This window comes from Enhydra lutris, unplaced genomic scaffold (assembly GCF_002288905.1).
Source record: "Enhydra lutris kenyoni isolate GAN:26980312 unplaced genomic scaffold, ASM228890v2 scaffoldscaffold18, whole genome shotgun sequence".
Classification (NCBI taxonomy): Eukaryota; Metazoa; Chordata; class Mammalia; order Carnivora; family Mustelidae; genus Enhydra; species Enhydra lutris.
Genome location: NW_019154102.1, coordinates 21,083,696 through 21,106,383, shown reverse-complemented (window position 1 = coordinate 21,106,383; position 22,688 = coordinate 21,083,696). Strand labels below are relative to the sequence as shown.

The following is a 22,688-nucleotide window of genomic DNA, read 5'->3' as shown; positions in this document are numbered from 1 at the left end:
TGTCAGGCACGTACTCATTAGCGTTGTTAAGTCCCTTCACCATTCTTTAACGATTTAGAAGCTATTTCTGGGTCTCTCGGTGCCCGAAGGTCATTGCTAGGTCAAAGGGTCAACTCTTTAGCCCTGCGTGGTACCTGATGCAAAACTTCGCATTTTACCTGTGAATGAGGGGTTCACCGAATGGGGTTTTCCTTCTGACTGGGGTAGCAGAACTCTGATCTATTTTAACTTATCTTATGGAGAGAAAAGAATCTCTAACAGTCATTAGTCCAAGTTCCTGGACTAGTGCTGTCAGGCACGTACTCATTAGCGTTGTTAAGTCCCTTCACCATTCTTTAACGATTTAGAAGCTATTTCTGGGTCTCTCGGTGCCCGAAGGTCATTGCTAGGTCAAAGGGTCAACTCTTTAGCCCTGCGTGGTACCTGATGCAAAACTTCGCATTTTACCTGTGAATGAGGGGTTCACCGAATGGGGTTTTCCTTCTGACTGGGGTAGCAGAACTCTGATCTATTTTAACTTATCTTATGGAGAGAAAAGAATCTCTAACAGTCATTAGTCCAAGTTCCTGGACTAGTGCTCTGTTAGGATCAAGATAGTGGGATCTTCTTTGACAGAGGCCATCATTTCAAGTACGTTCTAATTTTGAATCCTCTGTAGGTTGTTGAAGTTTTTGGCAAATGGACCGGTTATGCCCCAGTGAACCACTTGAAAGTTAGAGATTTACACTTAGGGAAACAGCATCAACTCACTTTGTAATGTGAGCTTCTTTTCTTGTGAAGTGCCTCTTTCCTCTACTGCGGAAGAGAGGGAAAAATAAACAAAACAGTCCTTTCAACTAAACTGGATTTTTTGGATTTCAGATAAAAGACTGGCCATTTTTCTTTTAACAGTAATGACAGAGGCATTTGGAATATCTCAGCTGTCATCCCATGTAGAATATATCCAAGTGATCAAACAGTAGTTGTGATTTTTGTGAATCAAGCCTAGTGTAACATCCGGTTCTTAATTCACCCACACTGGCTACTTCAGTCATTTAAGGCTGTGCTATAGAGCCAATGGGATGAATTACCAAAAGAAGATCTATCAGGTTGAAATGAGGGATGCTATTTATTTATTCATTTGTTTTAGGTGATTTCTTTTCTACATGGATTGTTCATTACAGCGAACACTTCATGTGTGTGAGATCTTCTGCTGGGTTTGGTGATAATAATGCAAAGAAGGCCATGCCCTAGCTTTTGCCCCCAGTCCCTGAATTCTTGGCAGAAGCAGACACTGTTTTTATTTTGTTTTGTTTTTTTACAATATAACACAAGGTATACGGTGGGTACCTTGCACTTAAGACCAGGGTTTTGGGCAGGGCATGACCTGAGGAGATGATGGCCATCACTTAAAACAGCGCATGGTAGGTGGTAATTTCTTTAAGAGTTTTATGTGTCATACAAATCCCTTTAGCCCATCTAGCAGCTCTATGAGATAGGGTGATTATCCCCATTCTACAGATGGAGAAACTAAAGCACAAAAATGTTGACTTGTCCATGCTCCCACAGCCAGCAAGTAGCAGAGCAAGGATTCGAACCCAGGTGCCTTGCCTGCTGATCTAGTCGTCCCGCTACTCCATGTCATTCACGGAAGCCTGTGGGTGCTGAGGTGCCTAGCTTCGTTCACGTGCGAAAGTGCCATATTGTAGCAGACTGTAGGCCAAGTGTAATTGGACTTTGCAAACAGCCACTCCCTTAAGGTTTTTCACCATAGTGAGAGTAATTGCCATACAGGTAATTGTCATGTTAGCCAAAAGAAATGTTGCCACTTCCCACTGCTGGGAAATAGAAACAAATGTGGCCCAGGTCTTTTTTTTCTTCTCTCCTTCAGGTCGGGAGTTAGCTGTTCGAGAGACAGATAATCACCTGAGGCATGCTACTTGCCCTATTTCGTTGTAATAAATTGCCCTATTTCTAGTAATAAATTCACTCATGGAGGCTGGTATGCATTTATGTCAAGCATTTTTTTCTTTTTTTAAATTTTATTTTATTTAAATTCAATTAGCATAGAGTATATCATTGGTTTCAGGGGTAGAATTCAGTTATTCATCACTAGCATATAACCCCCAGTGCTCATTCCATCAGGCACCTTCCTTAATGCCCATCACCCAGTTACCCCTCCCCCCACCTACCATACATTATTTAAAAGGTATTTGTTTTAAAGGGTAATTTCTTCCATTTATGTGGCAGCCTGTCCTCCAGTGAGTGACATGCCTGTAAGTCACATGCACATGAGCTCTAGCCCCTGAGGCTTCTGCTTGACTCCTGGCTTCTCCTCCTCACCTCCCTCCTACGCCCCACCAGTTGACATGTCCCCCAAATAATAGCGGAAGTTGGCAGAGTCTTTACCACTTTTGCTTTAACACCTTTAGTTCTTCACAGCCCCACTAAAGATAGAATCTGTGTTAGCACGTTTGCTGGTAGCTGGCTTCCTTTAACACCCTTCACCCTTAACCTGAGCCATGACATGGACCCACAAAACACGCAGACATTTCCATTGACTTGCTAGAGCAACAGGTCAGAACAGAAATGGGCTTTCCTGCTTCACTTGCATGTAGGAACTTCCTTCATTTGGCTGGCAGCATTTTTTTAATGGCCTTTGCACCTCCAAATAGATAGTTTAGTACCTGGATCCTCAGGTGTGAGCGGGGCCGCAGTGGGGACGTTTTACCGAGGTTTATTAAAGGTGGCAATTTTTTCCATTAGGTAAAGGAGTCGTACCCTTTGTCCCATAGTCCACAAGTACCCTCTTCCCCTTTATGAAAGTTCGTGTTAGGCCACTCAATTTTACCAAAGACCTACATCAGTGCCTTTTTATGCTAACCAAAGGAAATCTAGAAAGAGAAATCATAAGAGTGAAAATAGCTTCCAGCATCCGTTTTGCAGTGAGCTTTCATAGAGGCATCCTGCACCCAAGGTGGCGAGAGTGGCCCCACCAAGCTCGTTCCCCCGAACTACACTCAGCGTCTGCACCTCCAGCCACCATGCGTTTGAGCTGTGTCTGTGAGCATCCGTGCTTGATCTGTCTGTGCATCTGTTAGTAAGAGGTGTCCTATCGAAGTTGAGAGGCAACGTGGGGTTCTGGGGGGTAGGGAAGGAAAAAATGAAACAAGATGGGATCGGGAGGGAGACAAACCATAAGAGACTCTTAATCTCACAAAACAAACTGAGGGTTGCCGGGGGGAAGGCGGAGGGAGAGGGTGGTTGGGTTATGGACATTGGGAAGGGTATGTGCTATGGTGAGTGCTGTGAAGTGTGTAAACCTGGCGATTCATAGACCTGTACCCCTGGGGCTAAAAATACATTATATGTTTATTTAAAAATTAAAAGATTAATTTAAAAAATCAGTGTCTTATTTAAAGGACCTTACTTGATAATCCTTTTCTAGAACACTCTCTCCCTAATTTGTAACTCCAGAGCATTCCCATCTCTAGTTGGCTTACAGACAATGGCCTCCCCTGCAGTAGCTTCCCTGGCCCCTCTAGAAAAGGGTTGACCAGTTGGTCATTTCTGTACAAGCCCATCCTGCTGGCCTGTCGGCGGAGGGAAAGCTGATGTTTTAGGCAGCCAGGAAACTCAACTATCGCCTGAGATTCAAACACCCAGATAACACCTCCTCATAAAAATTCTGTTGTTCTCCGAGCAGAAGGCCCCCTTGTATTTTCCGCGGGCCTGTTCCTCGCTGCCCTGGAGGCTCCCTTCAACTTCACTTGCGGCCCCTCCTCTCCAGCGACCCACTATCTAGCATTTCTTCCTGCAACTGATGCTTTTGCATTGTGACATTCAGCAGGAGAAAAAGAAGAAAGAAAGGCTTAACCTTTTGGAGCAGAACAGTGCATTCTGGGTTCAGATGCCCTCATCCTTTCAGCTTGACCCTGAGACCCCAAGGAACCCCAGGAGCAGGGAGCTGCTGAGCTCCTGATAACTGGGACAAGACAGTGGAGGAATAACCCACTGTTGTCCAGCAGAGAAAAGGAAATACACGTGCTTAATCATTTGTCCACGTGCTTCACTTACTGATCAGGGAACAACCCTGTGCGGCTGCTTTCTCTTCCCCTGTGGGTGGTGGGGAGAGGGCTCCGCTCCAGGGGGCGATTGTTCCCGGGCCAAGCACGGAGCCGCTCTGTCTGGGAGCCATGGCCGGACAGCCGAGTCAAGCTCCCGGCCTGGAGAAGTGAACCGCGGGGCCGGGGTCATCCCACAAAACGGGATGATAAGGGTCTTCCCTGGATTACGCCTCATTAAATGAGCAGGTGCCAGCTGCCCTTGCAAATGGGGAAGAGGTTTGGGTGCAACATGGTAAGACCTTCCTGGGCCTGTGGTCTTCCTCCCCGCGGCTGGCCATGGCTCCGCCAAAATGCCCTCTGGGGGCCGTGATGTCATCTGACTCCGCTGTGAGCGGAGAAGTGGGCGAAGGGCCTCACTGTTTGGCCTTAAAGATAAAGTCATTAACTTTTGTGTAAAAGCTTGCTTAGGCACCCAATGAGGTCATTAGAAAGGATTAAAGACGTCTGGATTGTTCTAAACCACCTACCCGTGCACGTTCTTGGTTTTCCCCCACTTGAGCCTCCTTAGAAAGGGCTTCGTTGTTTGTACCTGGGCTGTTGATCACCTGGCGAGCTATCTTCAGAGGCTCCCTGGGCAGAAACTTTCTGAAAATCTAGGGCTTTGTTTACATAAAAACCTTCCATTTTAGGATATAGATAAATTGGTATGAACAGCTACTGATATTATCAGGTACTGCCTCCCTTATGCTGGGGGAGAAGAATCTACTTTCATTTTGTGGTCTAACACTGGGGTGTCTCCGGGTGACCTCTTGCTCTGTTGACCGTGAGCCTGTGTATGTGTGTGGGGGGGCGGGGTTCATCTAAGGATTTCTGTTCCTACTTTTTGACTTTTTCTTTCCCCTTTCCTCTTTCCCTTATTCTCAATTTCTGCAGTGCCTTGCGTGATACCTGACATTTAACAGTTGATAGATACATTTTTATTGATGATGAATAATTTACTCCCAGAGTCTCTCTCTTCTTCTCTCTCCTTTTCCTTTTCCTTCTTACCCCTTGCTCCCAAAATAGCATTGACATAGCAGATAGGAACGCTGACTTCTGCCTTCCTTAGAGGGAAGGACTCCTTTCCCAAGGTTATGTGGCCTGTCCTAGTGCTCCAGCCCCACACCCAACTCACCATTACACCCGCATCAGCGGGGCTGACTGTCTCTGTGTCTCTCTTACAGGCACTGGGAGGCAGGGGGATATGAAGGACAGTAGTGAGCGAGGCTATGCTTGCACAGGGCGGGACATTTAGGACAGAGAAACCCAGAGCAGAGAATAATCTCTTGGTCTGTACATTTGTAGCTTGTGTGCTCTGGTCCCAGGTGAGTTCACTGGTTTTGTTCCTTGTGGGCCCTTCTCTCTCAAGCCTGGAATGCTTTAGTCCAGCCTGCAGGCAGGAGTGGGAGGGACAGGTGGTAAGCAGGGTCAGATACTGTACAAGCTTCTGCAAAGCCTTGAGCCCAGCTGTCATCACCCAGAGGCTAGCTTCTCCTGGATGTTGGATGTGGGTCTCACACGTGAGCCTGTGGTTACCTTGGACAGAGATTCCTGGGACCTGCCTGGGAATAACCAGGGGTAGAAACTTCATTCCAGTTTGTAGCATTCTGGGGGATCTCAGGGATTCTGAGCAGACTCTGCAAGGGAACTGTCAGTGAAAGCTCTATAGAAAAGTCTGAGAACATCAGGATCAAGAGAAAATTGGCTTGTGTTGAGCCTGCTAGTGGGTTTCTTTAAGCCTCTGTTCTTATTTGTTTGTTCATTTCTTCTTTTAATTTTTTGAGGGAGATGAGGTCCTCCATCTGAGGTGGGAAGGAAAGATTTTTGCAGACATTGATGTTTGGACTGGGCCTTGAAGGTTGACCATGGCCTAGGAAGGTGAAGAGAAAGTGGAGGATTAGTAAAGGCAGAGACAGGGTGAAGAGTGGGGGACCCTGCAGGAACTAGACCAAAGCACACCTCCCAAGTTCAGTGAGTCTTGTTTCTGTTCTGTCGTATACCTGACCGCTTCTTGAGGCCTCCCCTGCCACCTCTCTCACCTTTTACCGGGACTTCTGCGGGGGTCTTATCCTGCTCCTCCAATTTCCAGTCTTGCCTCCATAAGGCTTCTTCCCTTCTCAGTCTCCTCGGTGATTGTCATAACACATACATCAGGTGCCACTGTTCCTCTGCTCAAAACCTGCCTGTGCTGTCCAGCTTGAAAGGAAATCCAGACTCCCAGCTCTCCCCATGAGAGACCTCTGCCCTGGCATTTCCCCAGCCTTGTTTCCCTTCACTGTCTTACTCCAGCCTTCTTCCTTGAACATGCTACATTGACTCCTACCTCAGTACCTTTGCACTTGCTGTTGTTTCAGCTCTGGATGCTCCTTCCTCAGTAGATATTTGCAGGACTGGTTCCCTCATTTTATTCAAGTCCCCTCATTTATTCAAGTCAGATGTCACCAGTTCAGACCATGACAACTCTCTTTATCTGCACACACACACCTCCATGATGAAGAAAACGCTCCAGCGTCTGAATGATTTTTTTGGAGAACTGTCACCATAGAACAGTTCTAATGGTGTTGCCTTATACCAGAATGAAAGAACCTAGATTTTATAAAGTCCTATGAAGTGCTCCCGCTCAAATAGGAGTTCAAGTATTGTTTTTTGTGGTTCACGCTCCCTGACCGTCTTTGGAACTATCTGACAAGTTTGGCTTGAAAAGCAACTAAATTCATTCAGTGAGTGTTGTTGAGAGTGATCTCTGTCAGGCACTGTCCTTGGCACTGAGAATAGAGCCAACTGAAAAACTCCATCTCCCCCGCCCCACGTGGTCCCAAGGAGACCAAAAATAAACATGCAATAAAATGTCAGGTTATGACCATGCAGGGGCTGGGGAATAAGCCACTTGCTTCATTACCTTGTGTGTGGGTCTTCACAGAAGGATGATGTTGGACAGTTAAAAGGCCCCCGCCCTCTCTCATTCCTGCTTGAATCATAAAAAAGGGCAGGAAGAGGGGGATGGAAGGCTTCTCTGTAACTGAAACTTCATTTTGGTATGACGAATGCTGTGCTTGACACACGCTTGGGAACCCACTCTTAGATGAAGCAAGAGGGTCAAGGAATTCAGTTGGATCAAACCACCCTTCTAGAAACTGCTCCCTCGGTCTCAGAGCCAACAGCCAGTTGACAACAGACTGAAAATTGTATTCATAACTTGTCCTCAGCTGAGTGATAGCATGTCTACAATGTGTTATCTATTTTATACTAAAAATCGCCAAAGCAAGGCCAGTTGCCCTGAAACCAAGATACTGGATTTCCGCGGTTATTTCGAAGGCCTCCGATTCCTGACTGTCCCTACCAGCCTCTCCCTGGAAGAGCCCTCCCCCTCCCGCCCCTCCTCTGTCTCTGGCCTGTTTCTACAAGGAGCATAATTCTCCTCTGTTTTCTCTCCTCCGTCACGCTCTCCGTTTGAGAGTGAGACTCAGGGTGTGCGGCAGCCCAGACCAGTCCATGACCAGAGCTGCTCATTGCCTCTCCCTGGGAACCACTATCAGGAAAGGTTTATCAAGCACACCCGTACAACACACTTCACGACGTAAGAGAGCTAATTGTACTTCTTGTCCTCTGAGCTTTCAGCCAGCTGGAATTCATAGTGATGAATTCAAAGCCACACTTGAGCCAAGCTGACGGACAGGGAGGGAGGCTCAGATCCGGGGCCTCGGTGGAAGGCTGAGCAGTGTCTACTCCACATTTCCAGAAAAGTCCAATTCAAGCTGCTTATGCCATGACCTTCCTAGGGCGACATTTGACTTGAACTTAGGGAAGCAGTGTGATGGGACAGTTTGGAATATAGAGTAAAAGAATTCAGCTTCCTACTGTGGTAATTGTCAACAGCTGTTTTTTTTAATAGACTTTTTTTTTTTGTAGTTTCAGGTTTAATAGAAAAATTGAGTGTAAAGTGCAGAGAATTCCCATATACTTCCTCACCCCTCCCCACATAATTTCCCCTACTATTAACATCTTGCCTGTGTGGTACATTCGCTGCAGTTGATGAGCCAATATTAGTACATTATTATTAACCAAAGTTAATTTTTTTAAACAAAACAAATGAACAAGCAAATAGCAGAATCAGACCCGTAAATACGGAGAACAAACCAACGGCTGTTAGAGGGGAGGAGGCAGGGGAGGGGGGGATGGACAAAGTAGGTGAAGGGGAGCGGGAGGTGCAGGCTTCCAGTCAGGGAATGACTAAGTCACGGGATGGAAGGCACAGCGGAGGGTAAATGCCGTCAATGGTGTTGTAATAGCGCTGCGTGGTGACCGATGGGAGCTTACGTGTGGTAAGCAGAGCACAGCCTCCGGAGAAGCTGAATCACTGTGTTGTCCACCTGAAACTCACATAACGTCATGTGCCACCCATACGCAAAAAAATAATAATAATAAATCAGGGGAATAGCATCAAAAAGTAGTTGTAAGCTCAAAGATAGCAGCAATCATAAATACGATGGCCAACAGTTGGGAAAATGCTTAAGAAAGTAGGGTACCACCGCAGGGCAGACCCTTGGGTTCCAGGGTATGGACAGTACTTGCGGGGGTTGCGGGGGATCAAGATCTAAGCCTACAAGAAAATATTCAGAGGGAGAGACCCCAAACTGCTAATAAAAGTGGTATTCTCCTCCCCAAAACAATGTTGATGCTCTTTTCAACTAAATTTAAAGTCCCTAGTTCACACTAGAGCTGATTCCTGTGTTGTACATTCTCGGAGTTTTGACAAACGTATTGTGACCTGGGTCCCCCCCCCCGTCCAACACACACACAGTAAGTTGTACTGCCGGAAGCCCCCTGTCTTCCCCTACTTCTCTCCGTCTCCCTCTCTTAAACCACTGGCAGCTGCCATAATTTTACCTTTTCTAAAATGTCCTATAGTTGGACTCTTACAGTTTAAAACCTCTTTTGCTTGGCTTATTTGACTTAATACCATGCATTTAATATTCCCCTGTCTGGGTATACCCCAGTTTATCCATTCATCTACGGAAGGACCTCCTGGTGACTTTAAAGTTTGGGCAATTATGAGGAAAGCCACTATAAACCTGTGTGTGCAGGTTTTTCTGTGGACTTGGGTTTTCAGTGACTTGGGTAAACACCAGGAAGCTCTGCTGCTGGACTGTATGGTTACACGATGTTTTATTTTGCCACAAACCATGCAGCTGTCCCCCAGAGGAGCTGTACCGTCTCACCAGCTGGTTTTGCTTCCTAGACCACCTTCATCTAGATAAGTCTGTTTTTTTTTTTTTTTTTTTTTTTTTTTGTCTAGGCAATGCTTTGGAAATACACTGAATATTAAGCAAGACCCCCTTCTCACTGCACTCCTGTCTGGGACTGAAATGTGCAGACTGCCACCCACGTCGTTCTGACGTTCTCCTATTCTTGCCCGAGCTAAACCACGCTAGCAGAAAATGTCATCTTTTCCCTGTTCCCTCTTCCCTTTTGCTTCTCCTCTCCACCTTTTCCCCCCCTCCAGAGGTTCAAAAGAGTAAACAGGGAAAGGATCAGGAGCAGGTTGGTGTGAGAGATCCCATTTCCTGAGAGAAGGGCTACTATGTCTTCCCAGGTTTTTGGTCTTCCTTTAAATTGCATTAAGTTGACACAACTAAAAGGTACATGATGTTGTCTACCCCAAAACTGTGGGGACAGGCATGCCCTCTTCCTTATTGGTTTGTCTTCGCAGCAGAGCAGACTTTGCCCATATGACTAAGTGCTTTTGGGGCATTCATTGAACGGCGGTGCTCCCTGTGGCCAAAAGAATCTACATTGATAGAGGGAAATGTGTTGGGGGCCCTAAAATTAGGCAGTGGGCCAAGAGACGAGAACATATCCTTCCTCCTATCAGTTCCTCCCCCTAGGGCTTCTGGGAGTCTCTTTGGAACCCCATGACTATACAACACTGGGAGTGGGCTCTCTTTGTGCTTGGTCAATCTCATTACTTTATAGGTAAGGTTCATATTGTGCAACCCAAGCACTTCGGGTTAATACAGAGAGACAGACAGATGAACAGAGGAATAGAGGGAACCGCGAAGGGGGAAGAGAGCATCCCAGTTAAAGCAGGCAATCAGCAGAAGCCCTCCCCACCCCGCCATGAGCTTCCCAAAGACCACAAGTCTCTAATGAGTGCCACCATCCATTCATGAGACTTCTGGCTTATTCCATTTCCCCCAAGTTTGGGGTACTTCTGCACATGTGCAGTTGGAGGCTGAATGCCCCGCGCTTAAAGGGACTATTCTGGTGGGTGCAGGACTTCTCAACGGGGTGTACTATGAGCCTCTTACGCAAGACAAAATCCTGTGCATTACAACAAATTAGTGTCCCTGCTCTTACTGCCTAAATACCAGGAGTGCCCCCCAGTCATTGTGACCATCAGAAGCCACCCTCACTAGTTTTCAGACTCTCCCTAGGGAGCACTGCCAGCAGTGAGAGCCCCAGGGTAAGCGTGACCTGCCCAGGAATCTCCCAGTGCAAGGCTGGCAGTCTAGCGCCTCTTGCCCTCCTCTTGTCTGGATCCTTCTCAGCAGCTGGCACCTGCACTTGTCCCCAAGAAACTTTCTTACCCACTCTCTCCTCTTCTCCTCCTGGCCCTCACCTCCAGGGCCCAAGGAAAAGCACTTAACTTTTTCCCAGTCAGCAGTGGGATGGGGGGTGAGAAATGTAGGGTTACAAGAACTTCAGTGTGTTTTCCCCTTAACTCTTAAAACTCTGTAGTTCCAGGAATCTGTTTCCTCTGTTTGGCCCCTGCTTCTCGATCAGTGGCCCTCATCTGATCAAGTGAGTTCTCCTAAGGGGCATTCTGTGGCCAGCCTTGAGAACACAGCACACGATGGAAGCCTGATGGTGGTGATTAGCATTGGTGCGGTGCTGTCTGTCCCCTCTGTCCACCATCCCCTTCCCAGGCTGATGCTACATCGATCTGAAATTCTTCCAAGTCACGCTGCTGTTTATCTTGGCCCAAGCGCTGCAATGCCTTTCGCAGGGTGGTTCTGAGGGTGTCCGAGTAGAGCAGCGGGAAGGGATGAGTCTGTCCCCACCAAGCCATTCACATGGAGGAAATGGGGCAGAGTTCAAGGATTGCGTATTTTTTATCTCCTCCCGGCGCCCAGCCTGCTTCCAAGCCACTTGCTGTGAGTGGTGTGTACTGATGGCCGCGACGTAGCTGAGGGATTGGCTGGACTTTGTTGGGACTGCTGAGAGGCTCACTCTGCCAGTCGAAGGTCCAGCCTGAGCCACTGCTGACCCTGGGCCTGGCGGGTAGCCCTGGTGGGGCTGCAAGGCCAGGAGAAACTGAGCCATGGCCGTGGGCCTCAGGGGAAGAGGCGGGGGGGATTATAAGGTCCCCGGGGGGCTCTTCCAGAGCCGGCATTTGATTTCTGAATTTCCTGGGAGCCAGGTCTCAGCTCATCTGTCCCCATGCCGAGGGACCTAAACCCCGCAGGTAGGACCACTGCATCTACCACTTTGTCCTGGCCTGGTCTCTAGCCCATTCCCCTATTCCTTCTCTCCTCTGGGACTCTGAGAGTGTCCACTGTAGCCCTTTCCACGGACGCTCTGATGCCTCTGATCGGTGTCAGCCGGCTGGCATCAGGTTTCAGGGTGCCTCAGCCTGGCACAGCGGCTTGCCACCTCAGAGCTCGGCCCTGGTCGAGCCTGTTGGTGATTCAGCAGCCAGGGATCTCCAGCAGGTTTGAGGGCTCCATGATCCTCCCCCTGCTGCTCCGCAGTTCCTGCATGGGGCCCCTCCGGCAGCCAGCACGGGAGCAGGCCTGCTGGAAAAGGAAGTTTGACTCAGTACCCAGCCCTTGGCACAGGCCTTTGCTAAGGTTTAAACTCTGTCCAAGAGATGACTGCTTCCTCCCCACAAAAAAGGGCATAGCATCGATCTGTGGGGGGTGGGAGTGGGCATAGGGCCATTCCTGCCCAGGGGAGACGCTTGGTGCATCCTGGCTAGCCCATTTTTTGGTAAAGATATGTTGTCCCTGAATGTGATTTGCTTCAGCGGAGCGAGTCCTCTAAACCACCAAATCAGTGACGGCATTGTTCTAGAAGGTTCTGAGGGGGGAGGGGTGTTAGAAGAGGAAAGTGTCTGCATGGCAGTGTGAGGTGTGACATCACCCACCAGATCTCAGAAACGAAGGTATTCCAATGGGCAGCCTCCACATCCAGCTGAGAGGGTCTCTCTGGCTTTTTATTTAGTCCTTTATGTTTTTGGCACACCTTTCCTGAAGTCCAAGCACACATCACCCTTTGCCGTCGCATTCCTTCTCTCATGCCTGTGCAGGAGGCCTCAGTCCTAGGCATTAATAGAGATCTCGACTGCAAAGAGCTTAAAGCATTTTGTAAATATTCTCATTTGGCCCTTGAAGTTAGGGGAAGAAAGACCAAAATCATCCGTTCTTCTAAACCAGAGACAGTGGGAAATGAAGTCCTGGCCAAGAGAGGGAGAGCAAGGGGGCTGGCCCATGTGCGTGAGTACAGTGGGACCCGCAGAGCCCCCTACCCCCCAGTGCTGAAGGGGCCTACCCTGTCCAGGGCCGAAAGGAGAGGCATGCTTGCTGGAGAGGTCTAAAGAGTGCTGTGGAGGATGTAAGGGTCTAGTGGGCCCAGAAAGCTGGGTAGAAGGGGCTGGGGCAGCAGGAAAGAATGAGGAAATTTAGGACACCTGAACCAGGTAGACGCATTTGGGTGGAACAAAGGGCTTGAATAGAGATCACGAGAGATGCTTGCGGAAGGTGGGTAAGTGTGTTTGCTTCCGTTGTATCTCCTCCTATAGATTGTAAACTCCTTTGGCAAGTCCTGCCTTGGCCTGAAGAGCCCCTGGGCGTGTAGCGCTCAGCAAACAGTCCTTGGGCTGGCCTGCCTGCTGCTCCAAGCCATTTACTCCGCTCTGGGCCCCTCTTGACTCTGTCTCTTCCTCCTTGGGGTCACCGGGTGCAGGTCTTCCTGTTTTCTCATAAAGTTTTCGGGGAAAGCCTACAAAATGAGTTAAGCATATGAACATAACCCTCTCTGGAGTCTGTCAGCAGGTGCCCAAACAAGTCAGGGTCATCTCAGCCTGCAGGTTCTGGAGACTCGCTCCAGGCTCCGGAGAAGGATGGCACTGCCCATTCCTCTCTTCTACGGAGGCCAGTTCACATCATTATTGAAAGAGAAGACACAGGGGCACCTGGGTGGCTCAGTCGTTAAGCCTCTGCCTTTGGCTCAGGTCATGATCCCAGGGTCCTGGGATTGAGCCCCACATCGGGCTCCCTGCTCAGTGGGGAGCCTGCTTCTTCTCCCTCTGCCTGCCTCTCCCCCTGCTTGCGCTCTCTCTGTGTGTCAAATAGATACATAAGATTTAAGAAAAGAAGAAAAAGAAGTAGAAGACACATTTTAACTACCCTCCCCCCCAGCAGAATGATGGTGCCTCAGATGTGTATCATGGCGTTTAGTGTGAATGGTTGCCAAGAATGGGAAAGATTGCTTCTCATAGGAAGGATCTGTTGCAGGCCCTATAAGAAAGACAAGGAACTTTCAGTCCTTTTCTAGGTCTGCAGCCCCTGGAACGGTGCCTGCCATGTAGTGGTACTCAGCAAGTACTTCCTTTTTTTTTTTTTTTTTTTAAAGAATTTATTTATTTATTTGACAGAGAAATAGCAAGAGAGGGAACACAAGCCAGGGAAGAGGGAGGGGGAGAAGCAGGCTTCCTGCCGAGCAGGGAGCCTGATGTGGGGCTCGATCCTGGTGTCCTGGGATCATGACCTGAGCCGAAGGCAGACACTTAACACCTGAGCCACCCAGGTGACCCCGGTAAGTACTTCTTGAATGAATGCATACTACGTGCATGCCAGGTTTCAAGAGTTGTTCATCTTGGCTGAAACCAGAATGAGAACCAAGATGTAGAGTTGTGTCTCTGGAGGGTCTACCGTAGAAGGGAGGAAGGAATTCTGAGGATCAGTTGGTTTTCCCATTCCCTGTCCACACACCCTCAAAACTCACCCCTCCACTCTGTTTTCAAGCTGGTGACCTCTTAGAGGAACTCAACTCAGCATATGTGAGTCAAAGACCTAACTAGATGTGAGACATGGTGCCCGGTGAGGGGTAGAGATGAGCGGTGTGTGGTTCCTGGCCACAGCAGAGAGGGAGACGGAGAAGATGGGAAAACTTCCAAACTGCAAGGCAGAATCAGATAAGGTCTTCTCTGAAGAAGAAATGATTATTTCTGCCATTTGGGTGGGGCTTTGAGAGGCAAATCTGACCTCCAAGGGCAAGGAAGAGGAAAGGGCGTGCCAGCCTGAGTGATCAGCCGAACATTCCCGGCAGCTCTAGGTGGGACCTCCATGTATTGCGTGTTTATTACATGCCACTGTGTGTACCCCACGTTTTCCATGGTGCCCTCCCCCCATTTAATCTTCATCACAATCCTGTGCAGGAAAGAGATATCTTTTTAGCTCTTTTTACAGCAAAGAAACCTAAGGCTCAGGCAGTTAAGCATTACAGAGCCAGAAGGGCTGGAATCTGGACCCTGGTAGCACGAGCCCATGGCCCCGAGCCAAGTGAGGGCAGGTTGTACACAGGGAAAAGGGAACCATGACAGGCAGCTGGAATCTGTGGGTCCGGTGGGAATAGCAGGTGGAAATGGGGTTTGGGACCAGGTTCTGCATGTTGCTTCTCTGCTCAGGACTTCAGACTGGGTTCTGTGAGCAGGAAGCCTGTGGGGAGTTTAGAGGAAAGAAGTGCTGTGGTCCAGCAAGTGTTTCAGGAAACTCACTCTGGCAGCAGGAGCAAAGGTTAAAAAAAAAAAAAACCCTGTTGGCAGGCAAACCAGTCAGACGGCTATTGTGATAGCCCAGGAGAGATGATGAGGCCTGAATTGGGGCATTGGCAGTAGGGATGCAGGGATGGATGAGATAGACGATGTGGAGGCAGACTGGGGAGGAGGCCTGGGCTTGGATATGGGGTAAAGGGGAGGGAGGGGTAGCCGATGGCTGTGGGTTCCTCAGCCCCACCTAGAAGCCAGGAGGAGGTGGAACAGGTCAGGGATGAGCCGAATTTATTTTTGAACACGTGGGTTGAGGTGCAGGCTACTGGAGAGTGGTCTGGGTGCCGGAGGCTTAGGAAGCAGGGTGTGGAAACCTGTGATCGGCATGACGCTTGGGCACCCCATCCTCATCTGCCTTTGCTGGCGTATGGAAGACTGTATTTTTCTCTGACTCTGTGTACTCCATTTTATTTTATTTAATACTTGCGGAAGCCCTGTGGGGGTCGTCCTCCATATTTGTGAATGAGGACGCTGAGGCTCAGCAAGGTTAGCTTAACACACCCAAGGCCTTGCAGGGAAGGATGGCAGAGCTGGGATTGGAACCTAGTTCTGAGGGCAGGGCTCCCTTCTGCTCTGCCGTAACAGACCCTGAGTCAGAATTAGAGAACGGTCAACCCTGCGGCTGAGACACCCTTCCGCTCATCTCTTCCTCCCTGATCCTGAAGGTTCTCCCTGAATACGCTGGCTTTTTCCCATGCACAGATATATTGAGATGAATATGGAAACTACCCATGAGCATTCAGCCAACACTGGCTTATTTTCCATGATGTCATAGTGCTGAGGTGTTGCTTAGACTCATCAAGCTAGACTTTGCCACTTAGGGCCACCCCGAGGGTCATCAGGAGGGAAAGCTGAGAGTCCCAAGCTCACTGACCCAAGCTCATTCCCTCATGGACTGTGAGCTTGGAGTATATTTTCAAGACTGTGTTGAAAATGTAGAGATAGAAAGTGCTTGATTAGGATTAGAAATAGGGTCTCACCCATCTTCTGATATTTGATATAAACGCCCTGGAAAATTGAAGGACAAAATTACCATAAACCAAGCTTGCTCGCTGAGACAAGCACACAAAAGGCTATACTTGGTCTGGTCCTTCTTTGAGGCAGGGACCCACCTACAGCATGTTGGAATGAAGCCATTGTGTCCCCCTTCCCTGGCTGGATGGTTGGGGGAGATGTATAGTCCAGTATCTTCATAGATGCCTGGAATTTATGCACTGGCAGACATTTTGGCCCAACTCTGTCCTTTAAAGAGCCTAAGATTGAGAGAGGGGAAGTGCTTTGCTAAGGGTGACCCTGTTCATAGGGGACCATCATCTCTGGGCTCCCTGTTAGCCTGTGTTTCCCCGTGCCGCAGTGCATACCTGGCTTCTCCACAGGGGAGAGGAGGCGGCGGCAGACTTTTCTAGCATGCCTGTGTTCTTTGTACCTCACAGGAGAAGCAGAAGCCAAGTGAGGACAACTGGATCTGGTGACAGGAACTTGCGGTATAGGTCACTTACAAGCTAGGGGACCTTGGGCAGGTTACTTATCTCCTGCATCTCTACTTTCTCACTCCAAAATTCGAGCACCACAGTATCTACTTCCCAGCACTTGGTGTGACTCTCGAGGGAGACTGCAGGGCCCGTAGTCAGCTCTCAGGCCAGTGTTGCAGCTCTGACTCGTAGCAACACCGTCAGCCGTGGGGGTCATCCTGGGACAGAATTCCGGACAGACAGAGGGGAGAGCTCACTAGACCAACCAGACTCCAGTGGTTTTCCTGCCACCATCTGCCACTGGCGTGGAAATGTCTTCCTGCTTAACTTGTCCCGTGTGACAGCTCTGTTGGGCCAGGGGGTCAGGACCTTAGCCTGTGTGGGTTTGTAACTAAAAGCTGTCCTCTCCCTGCACGACTGGTCTCTTTGCTGTGCATGGCCACCTCCCACCTGCCACATGACACTAACACTTGGAGATAGTCTCTCTGGAAGGCTCTCTCCTTGGGTAGCAGGGTCCGGCCTGTGTTTTTAAAAGTGGTGTTCCAGATGCTGGGTTGGTGGAAGAAAGAGCCCTCTGTCCCATAAGCCCGTCTGCTCAGGGTGATTCATTCCCATGTCACATATTTCTGAACTCTCCCTGCTATCCCCAGAGTATCCCTAATCCTGTCTGGCCAGTTCTTCCACAAATTCCTCTGCGGCTTTGCCTGCCACCCTCTGAAGCAAGTGTCCCTGATGTCTCTGTAAGCAGGGGCCAATGTGAATTGTCACCTCTTCCTTGGAGAGAAACCATCGACTCTCTGAAGGCCACTCTCCCTACACGGGAGTGATGGGGGTTGCATGTGTCTGCCTCCAGCCGCAACATTTATGGGTACGCTCGCCAGGGGCAAGCTCTTCTCCTGGTCCTACCACACTTGCTCCTTGTCCGTCCCTGCAGTGTTCTCCTTCTCTCTTCCTAACCAGTTCTGACCCTGAAACCAGCCAGCATTGTCCTGTGGATCAAAACCTCTTGCATTTAAAAATACTGATAAAGCCCTACAATATTACAGGTTTTGCTATGCACTTAAAATCCTGCCATGCTGGGGTGCCTGGGTGGCTCAGTGGGTTAAGCCTCTGCCTTCAGCTCAGGTCATGATCTCAGGGTCCTGGGATCGAGCCCCACATTGGGCTCTCTGTTCAGCAGGGAGTCTGCTTCCACCTCTCTCTCTCTCTCTGCCTGCCTCTCTGCCTACTTGTGATCGCTGCCTGTCAAATAAACAAATAAAATCTTTAAAAAAAAAAAAAAATCCTGCCATGCTTACAGGTAAACCTTAAGTGTTGGGATGCTGCTCATAAGGGAAGAGGCCTTAGAAGTCATACCAGCAGGCCCTGGGTCCTATGTGACCTGCTCACATGTGTTTTTGTGCCCACACAATTGCTCTGTGTGGGTCCCCTGCAGACCTCAGGCCCAACAGCAGGATTCTCCCTCTCTCGGTCCCACCCACCACTTCCTGAGCTCCTGGCTGTGTCCCCGATGACCTTCCAGCCTTGAGTACAGCAGGAGAGGAAAGGCAGAGTGGGGAGGGGGGGTCGGAATCCTGGCTGCCCTCCTACCAGCACCCATACTCTCTTCTGCCCCTCTCTGCCCCTCTCCCCTGCCTGCATTGTTTCTTCATCCTTAGGCCTCTTTTCAGTACCTCCTTTAAATCCAGGGTATCCTTGATCCAGAAGGGTCTACAGCACTCTGTTGCCCTCCCCTCCGCATCTCCCTGATACCGCAACCTCTGCTTCCCTCTTTGACTCAGGCAGCCTGACTTATGGGATCTTAACATGGAGGAAATGTGCAACTCTTTTTTTTTTAATTTTTTATTTTTTATAAACATATAATATATTTTTATCCCCAGGGGTACAGGTCTGTGAATTGCCAGGTTTACACACTTCACAGCACTCATCATAGCACATACCCTCCCCAATGTCCATAACCCCACCCCCCTCTCCCAACCCCCCTTCCCCCAGCAACCCTCAGTTTGTTTTGTGAGATTAAGAGTCACTTATGAGTTGTCTCCCTCCCAATCCCATCTTGTTTCATTTATTCTTCTCCTACCCCCTTAACCCCCCCGCCATGTTGCATCTCCACTTCCTCATATCAGGGAGATCATATGATAGTTGTCTTTCTCTGATTGACTTATTTCGCTAAGCATGATACCCTCTAGTTCCATTCACGTCGTCGCAAATGGCAAGATTTCATTTCTTTTAATGGCTGCATAGTATTCCATTGTGTATATATACCACATCTTCTTTATCCATTCATCTGTGGATGGACATCTAGGTTCTTTCCATACTTTGGCTATTGTGGGCATTGTTGCTATAAACATTGGGGTGCACATGCCCCTTTGGATCACTACGTTTGTATCTTTAGGGTAAATACCCAGTAGTGCGATTGCTGGGTCATAGGGTAGTTCTATTTTCAACATTTTGAGGAACCTCCATGCTGTTTTCCAGAGTGGTTGCACCAGCTTGCATTCCCACCAGCAGTGTAGGAGGGTTCCCCTTTCTCCGCATCCTCGCCAGCATCTGTCGAAATGTGCAACTCGATTTCTAGGGAGAACGGCTGATCCAAACAGTGGACTGGGTCAGAGCCGGGAAGCAAACACTAGCTGTCATAGATGCCAGAGCAAGGCAAGGTGAACGCCGCCAGGATTCCCAGGGAGCTGAGCATGCTTCCCCCAGATCTGGACACTAGAGCTGAGTGTCCGCAGAGGGGGAGGTCACCAGGCTGATGGGTGGGAGAGGATAGAGGGTGTCCCAATCCCATGCATGAGTGAGGGGCTGCACTGAGGGACCAGGGGAGGGGGGTTTGCTGCTCTGTGGCCCAGGGGAGATAAGGGCCCAACACCTTTCAGTAGCAGTTAGGACTGCCCCACCAGTGGACCGGTTTCATGCTGGCTTTGGTCTGTGAACTCACCAGATAAATAGATCAGCCTCTTTATTGATGTTTTTTTCTGTTGGAAACTTTAAGTTCCAAACAGCTGAATTAGAAGCATTACAACCCTTGCCCCACCCCCACCCCCGCCAAGGGCAGGTCTGGGTTTCCACTCTTCTCTGTGTGGGGGATCAGCTTTCATAGCTTTTCCCCCCCCTCACTACGAACCCTTTTTTCCTTTTTGAAGTCTATGAACCAGGGATTCCTGTCTTTAGAGCTATTTAAGCAGAAATGTCCTGGCAAGAGCAGCACAGAAGGGATTCCTGCCCCAGAAGGAGGTCATGGGGGTGGGGGTGGGGGGGGGATCGTGGCCAGTGAAGAGAGCCTGTGCCTGCAGCCTCCAGGCCCCCATCTGAACTGTGTGTGGTCTTCCTGGGGCCACTGCAGGCGGCAGCCGGACCATCCCCACACAGGTGCCCCAGGGAAGGATTTCCTGTTTTGGATGAGCCTCCAAGCCTACTAGGGCCACAGGTTTCTAGAAGGCCCTCATACAGCTTTTCCAAACACAGCTGTGGGGCTGGCAGTCTGGGCACCTAGCTATACGCAGATGAGGCAGCTGGGGGTCTGGATTGCTCACACTCTAGCTCCTCAGCAGACGTGGCTCCTAGTAGGGGGAGTTGGAGGCAGCAAGAAAGCCCCAACAAGCAATGCACACCTGCAGACCAGAGAGATGAGGCCTCGAGGCTAGGCTTCTGAATCTGTCTGTTGCTCAGACTTATTTGGAGGTTGTAGCTGGTGAGACACACCTGCCAGTGTCTCGTGACAGACTGTAGTTAGAGGACCGTGAGTGGTGTGATGATGAAACGCTGTCCTGGGCATGGACTTCGCACAGCCTTGAGCTTGAACTTGACTGCAGGAGCTCAGGCAAATTCTTCACCTCTGGAAGCCTCCTGTTTCCTTGCTTGTGAAACCACGTGTTTCCAGAAGCTGGACCTGAAGGCCGGGAAGCAGGAGCTGCCATATCATGGGTAATCAAGTCTGATGAACGCACGAACCTGGGCGCTGGGCTCGGAACTGGTACCTGTCCAGTAAGGGGCACCCCCACATGGTGGGGATGGGGGGCAGTGAAAGAGGTCTGACCCCTGTCTTTTGACCTGGGACCATCAGGAAAGCAGAGGCCTCTCCTCTCATCTACAGAATTTGTGCCTGAACCAAGACTGCAGGGCACTGGGTTGTTTAATTTTGCGGGTGTAGAAAGGAACTATTCTCCATATTGTTCAAAAAACCCAGTGACTTTCATCTGTGGAACGTGGTGATTTTGCAAACTCCGATGAGTTCCCAGAACACCTTCTTGAGCTCGGCCGCTGATGGCTCTATGGGCGAGGAAGAGAGCAGGCAAGGTAACCTGCCCCACAGCTCGGGGTGGGGGTGGAGCGGTGACCCCTCCCTGGACGCTGGAGAGTGAGCGTCCGTCTCTGCCCTGTCCTGGCTGCGGTTGGACGGTATCTGCTTTCTTGTCCTGGCTTCGCTCAAGCAGCGGTTGATGCGGTGGCCAGGAACTGTATGGGCTCTGCTTTCGCTGACTGACAGGGTATGGGGCCCAGGAGGGAGGGGGCAAGGTAAGTCATGGGTTCGGGGACAGTTTGTGACAGGCCGGCAGCGCTTCCTCAGAGTTATGCAAAGAATTACCGTGTTCTTTATGTTACTACCGGTCACTGGCTGACTTGGGCCTAGAGTGCTTGGTGGCAGTCCCAGCAAAGTCAGGTCATGGCCGGTCCCCAGTGGGCAATGTGGACCTGGCTCTGGCAGGAGTCCTCACTTAGACGCTTGATGTGTGGATTCCAGACTTGGCTGTTTAAATATGGCCAGAGGAGGACACCTGGGTGGCTCAGTTGGTTAAGCGACTGCGTTTGGCTTAGGTCATGATCCTGGAGTTCTGGGATCGAGTCCCACATTAGGCTCCCTACTCAGCAGGGAGTCTGCTTCTCCCTCTGACCCTCTCCCTTCTATGTTCTCTCTCTCTCACTCTCTTTCTCAAGTAAATAAATCTTTAAAAAAATAAAATAAATATGACCAGAAGAATCCCAAGAGCCATGCTTCCAAAATGATCAGCAAGAAGGAATTGCGTGGAGAAAGGCGTTCGATTTTACTTACCTGCTTTCCCTCCTCGCCCCCTGCCCCTACTCTAGTCCCAGTATCTGGTTCCTGGGCTGTGTAAGGGTTTGGGAAATCCATGCCAGACCTCCAGGAAAAGCGGGCCACTGTTTTGTGATGTTTCTTATCTCAAAGGCCAAAAGGAAAGCCCTAAGCGTGATTGTTCTACCTGTGCCTAGTTAAGTTTCTCCCCTGAGAATCAAGGCCTTCTGTGTCTGCACCTGAGTGGAAAGGGGAAGGGGCCCTCACAACCTGCATGCAAGAGTGGGTGCTGGTGGAGCAGTACCAGCACCCACCTCTGCCTCTTTCCTGTGCTGACTTGATTCAGCTCTCTTCCAGGCTAACCTATAGGTGGCTCAACCTGTGTGTGGCCACCGGGGTATCTTTCTACATTTCAGTTTTAGGAAGTCATTTTAATTTAGTGCATGCTGATTGTGTAAATCCCAAGAGTTTCCTTCTTTATTGGAACTTTGCTGCTCTTTCCAGAAACCTCCAGTACTGTAATGGGAGGGCACAGAAAGTCCTCTGCTGGTAGGGGCATCTTCGTGGGCGTGCAGCCTGTGTCTTCTGACGGACTCCCTATGCTCACATGCTGTGCAGTTGCAGTCTTGAAATTCCTAATGGTTTTTACCCTTGAATTTGTGTTTCAAAAGTGAAGTCCAGTGGGACAGTAGAGAGTGTCCTGGGGACTTGGAGCCTCGGCTCCCATAATCCCACTGACTGCCACCTCCCTGCCTCCCCTGAGGGGGTTCTCACCCCTGCCAAATTCTGCCCCTGGCAGAGCCCGGACACAAGAAAAGTTGGTGTTAGCTCCATAGCCTGTTTGGTGAGTGACTAGACAGGGACAAGGCTGTCCCCTGCCCTTGTCCCTAGATACCCGATGCGTCCAGACACAGACTTTGTAATACCCTTGGGGGTCAGTTGTTCACCTCGGTTGGAGTCCCTGGGAAGAAGAAAGTCCTGTCCAGATGGCCCTGCCCTGGCTGGGTCACAACACATCATCCAGCTGCTGGTGGGAAGGGAAATCAGCTGTGGGGGGTTACTTGTGCATGTACATACTTGTCCCTGGGCGCCCTGGGCACCTGCGAGGTTCGGAGCTCAGCCTGCCAGGATCCTTACACCTGAAAGAGAGAGAGATGACGGACACAGCGAAACCACCCTCATGACACGCACAGCAGCCTGAATTACTTAATGCTACCGAACTGTACACGTAAAAATGGTGGACAACAGTAGATCTTATGTGTGTTTCA

The 22,688-nt window shown here is 49.7% G+C and overlaps 1 protein-coding gene across 1 annotated transcript in view; it reads left to right on the top strand.

The window, feature by feature from the left end:
• LOC111148116 (transforming growth factor alpha) overlaps positions 1-22,688 on the top strand; it is a 109,383-nt gene that overhangs the window by 14,481 nt on the left and 72,214 nt on the right. The window lies entirely within an intron of this gene.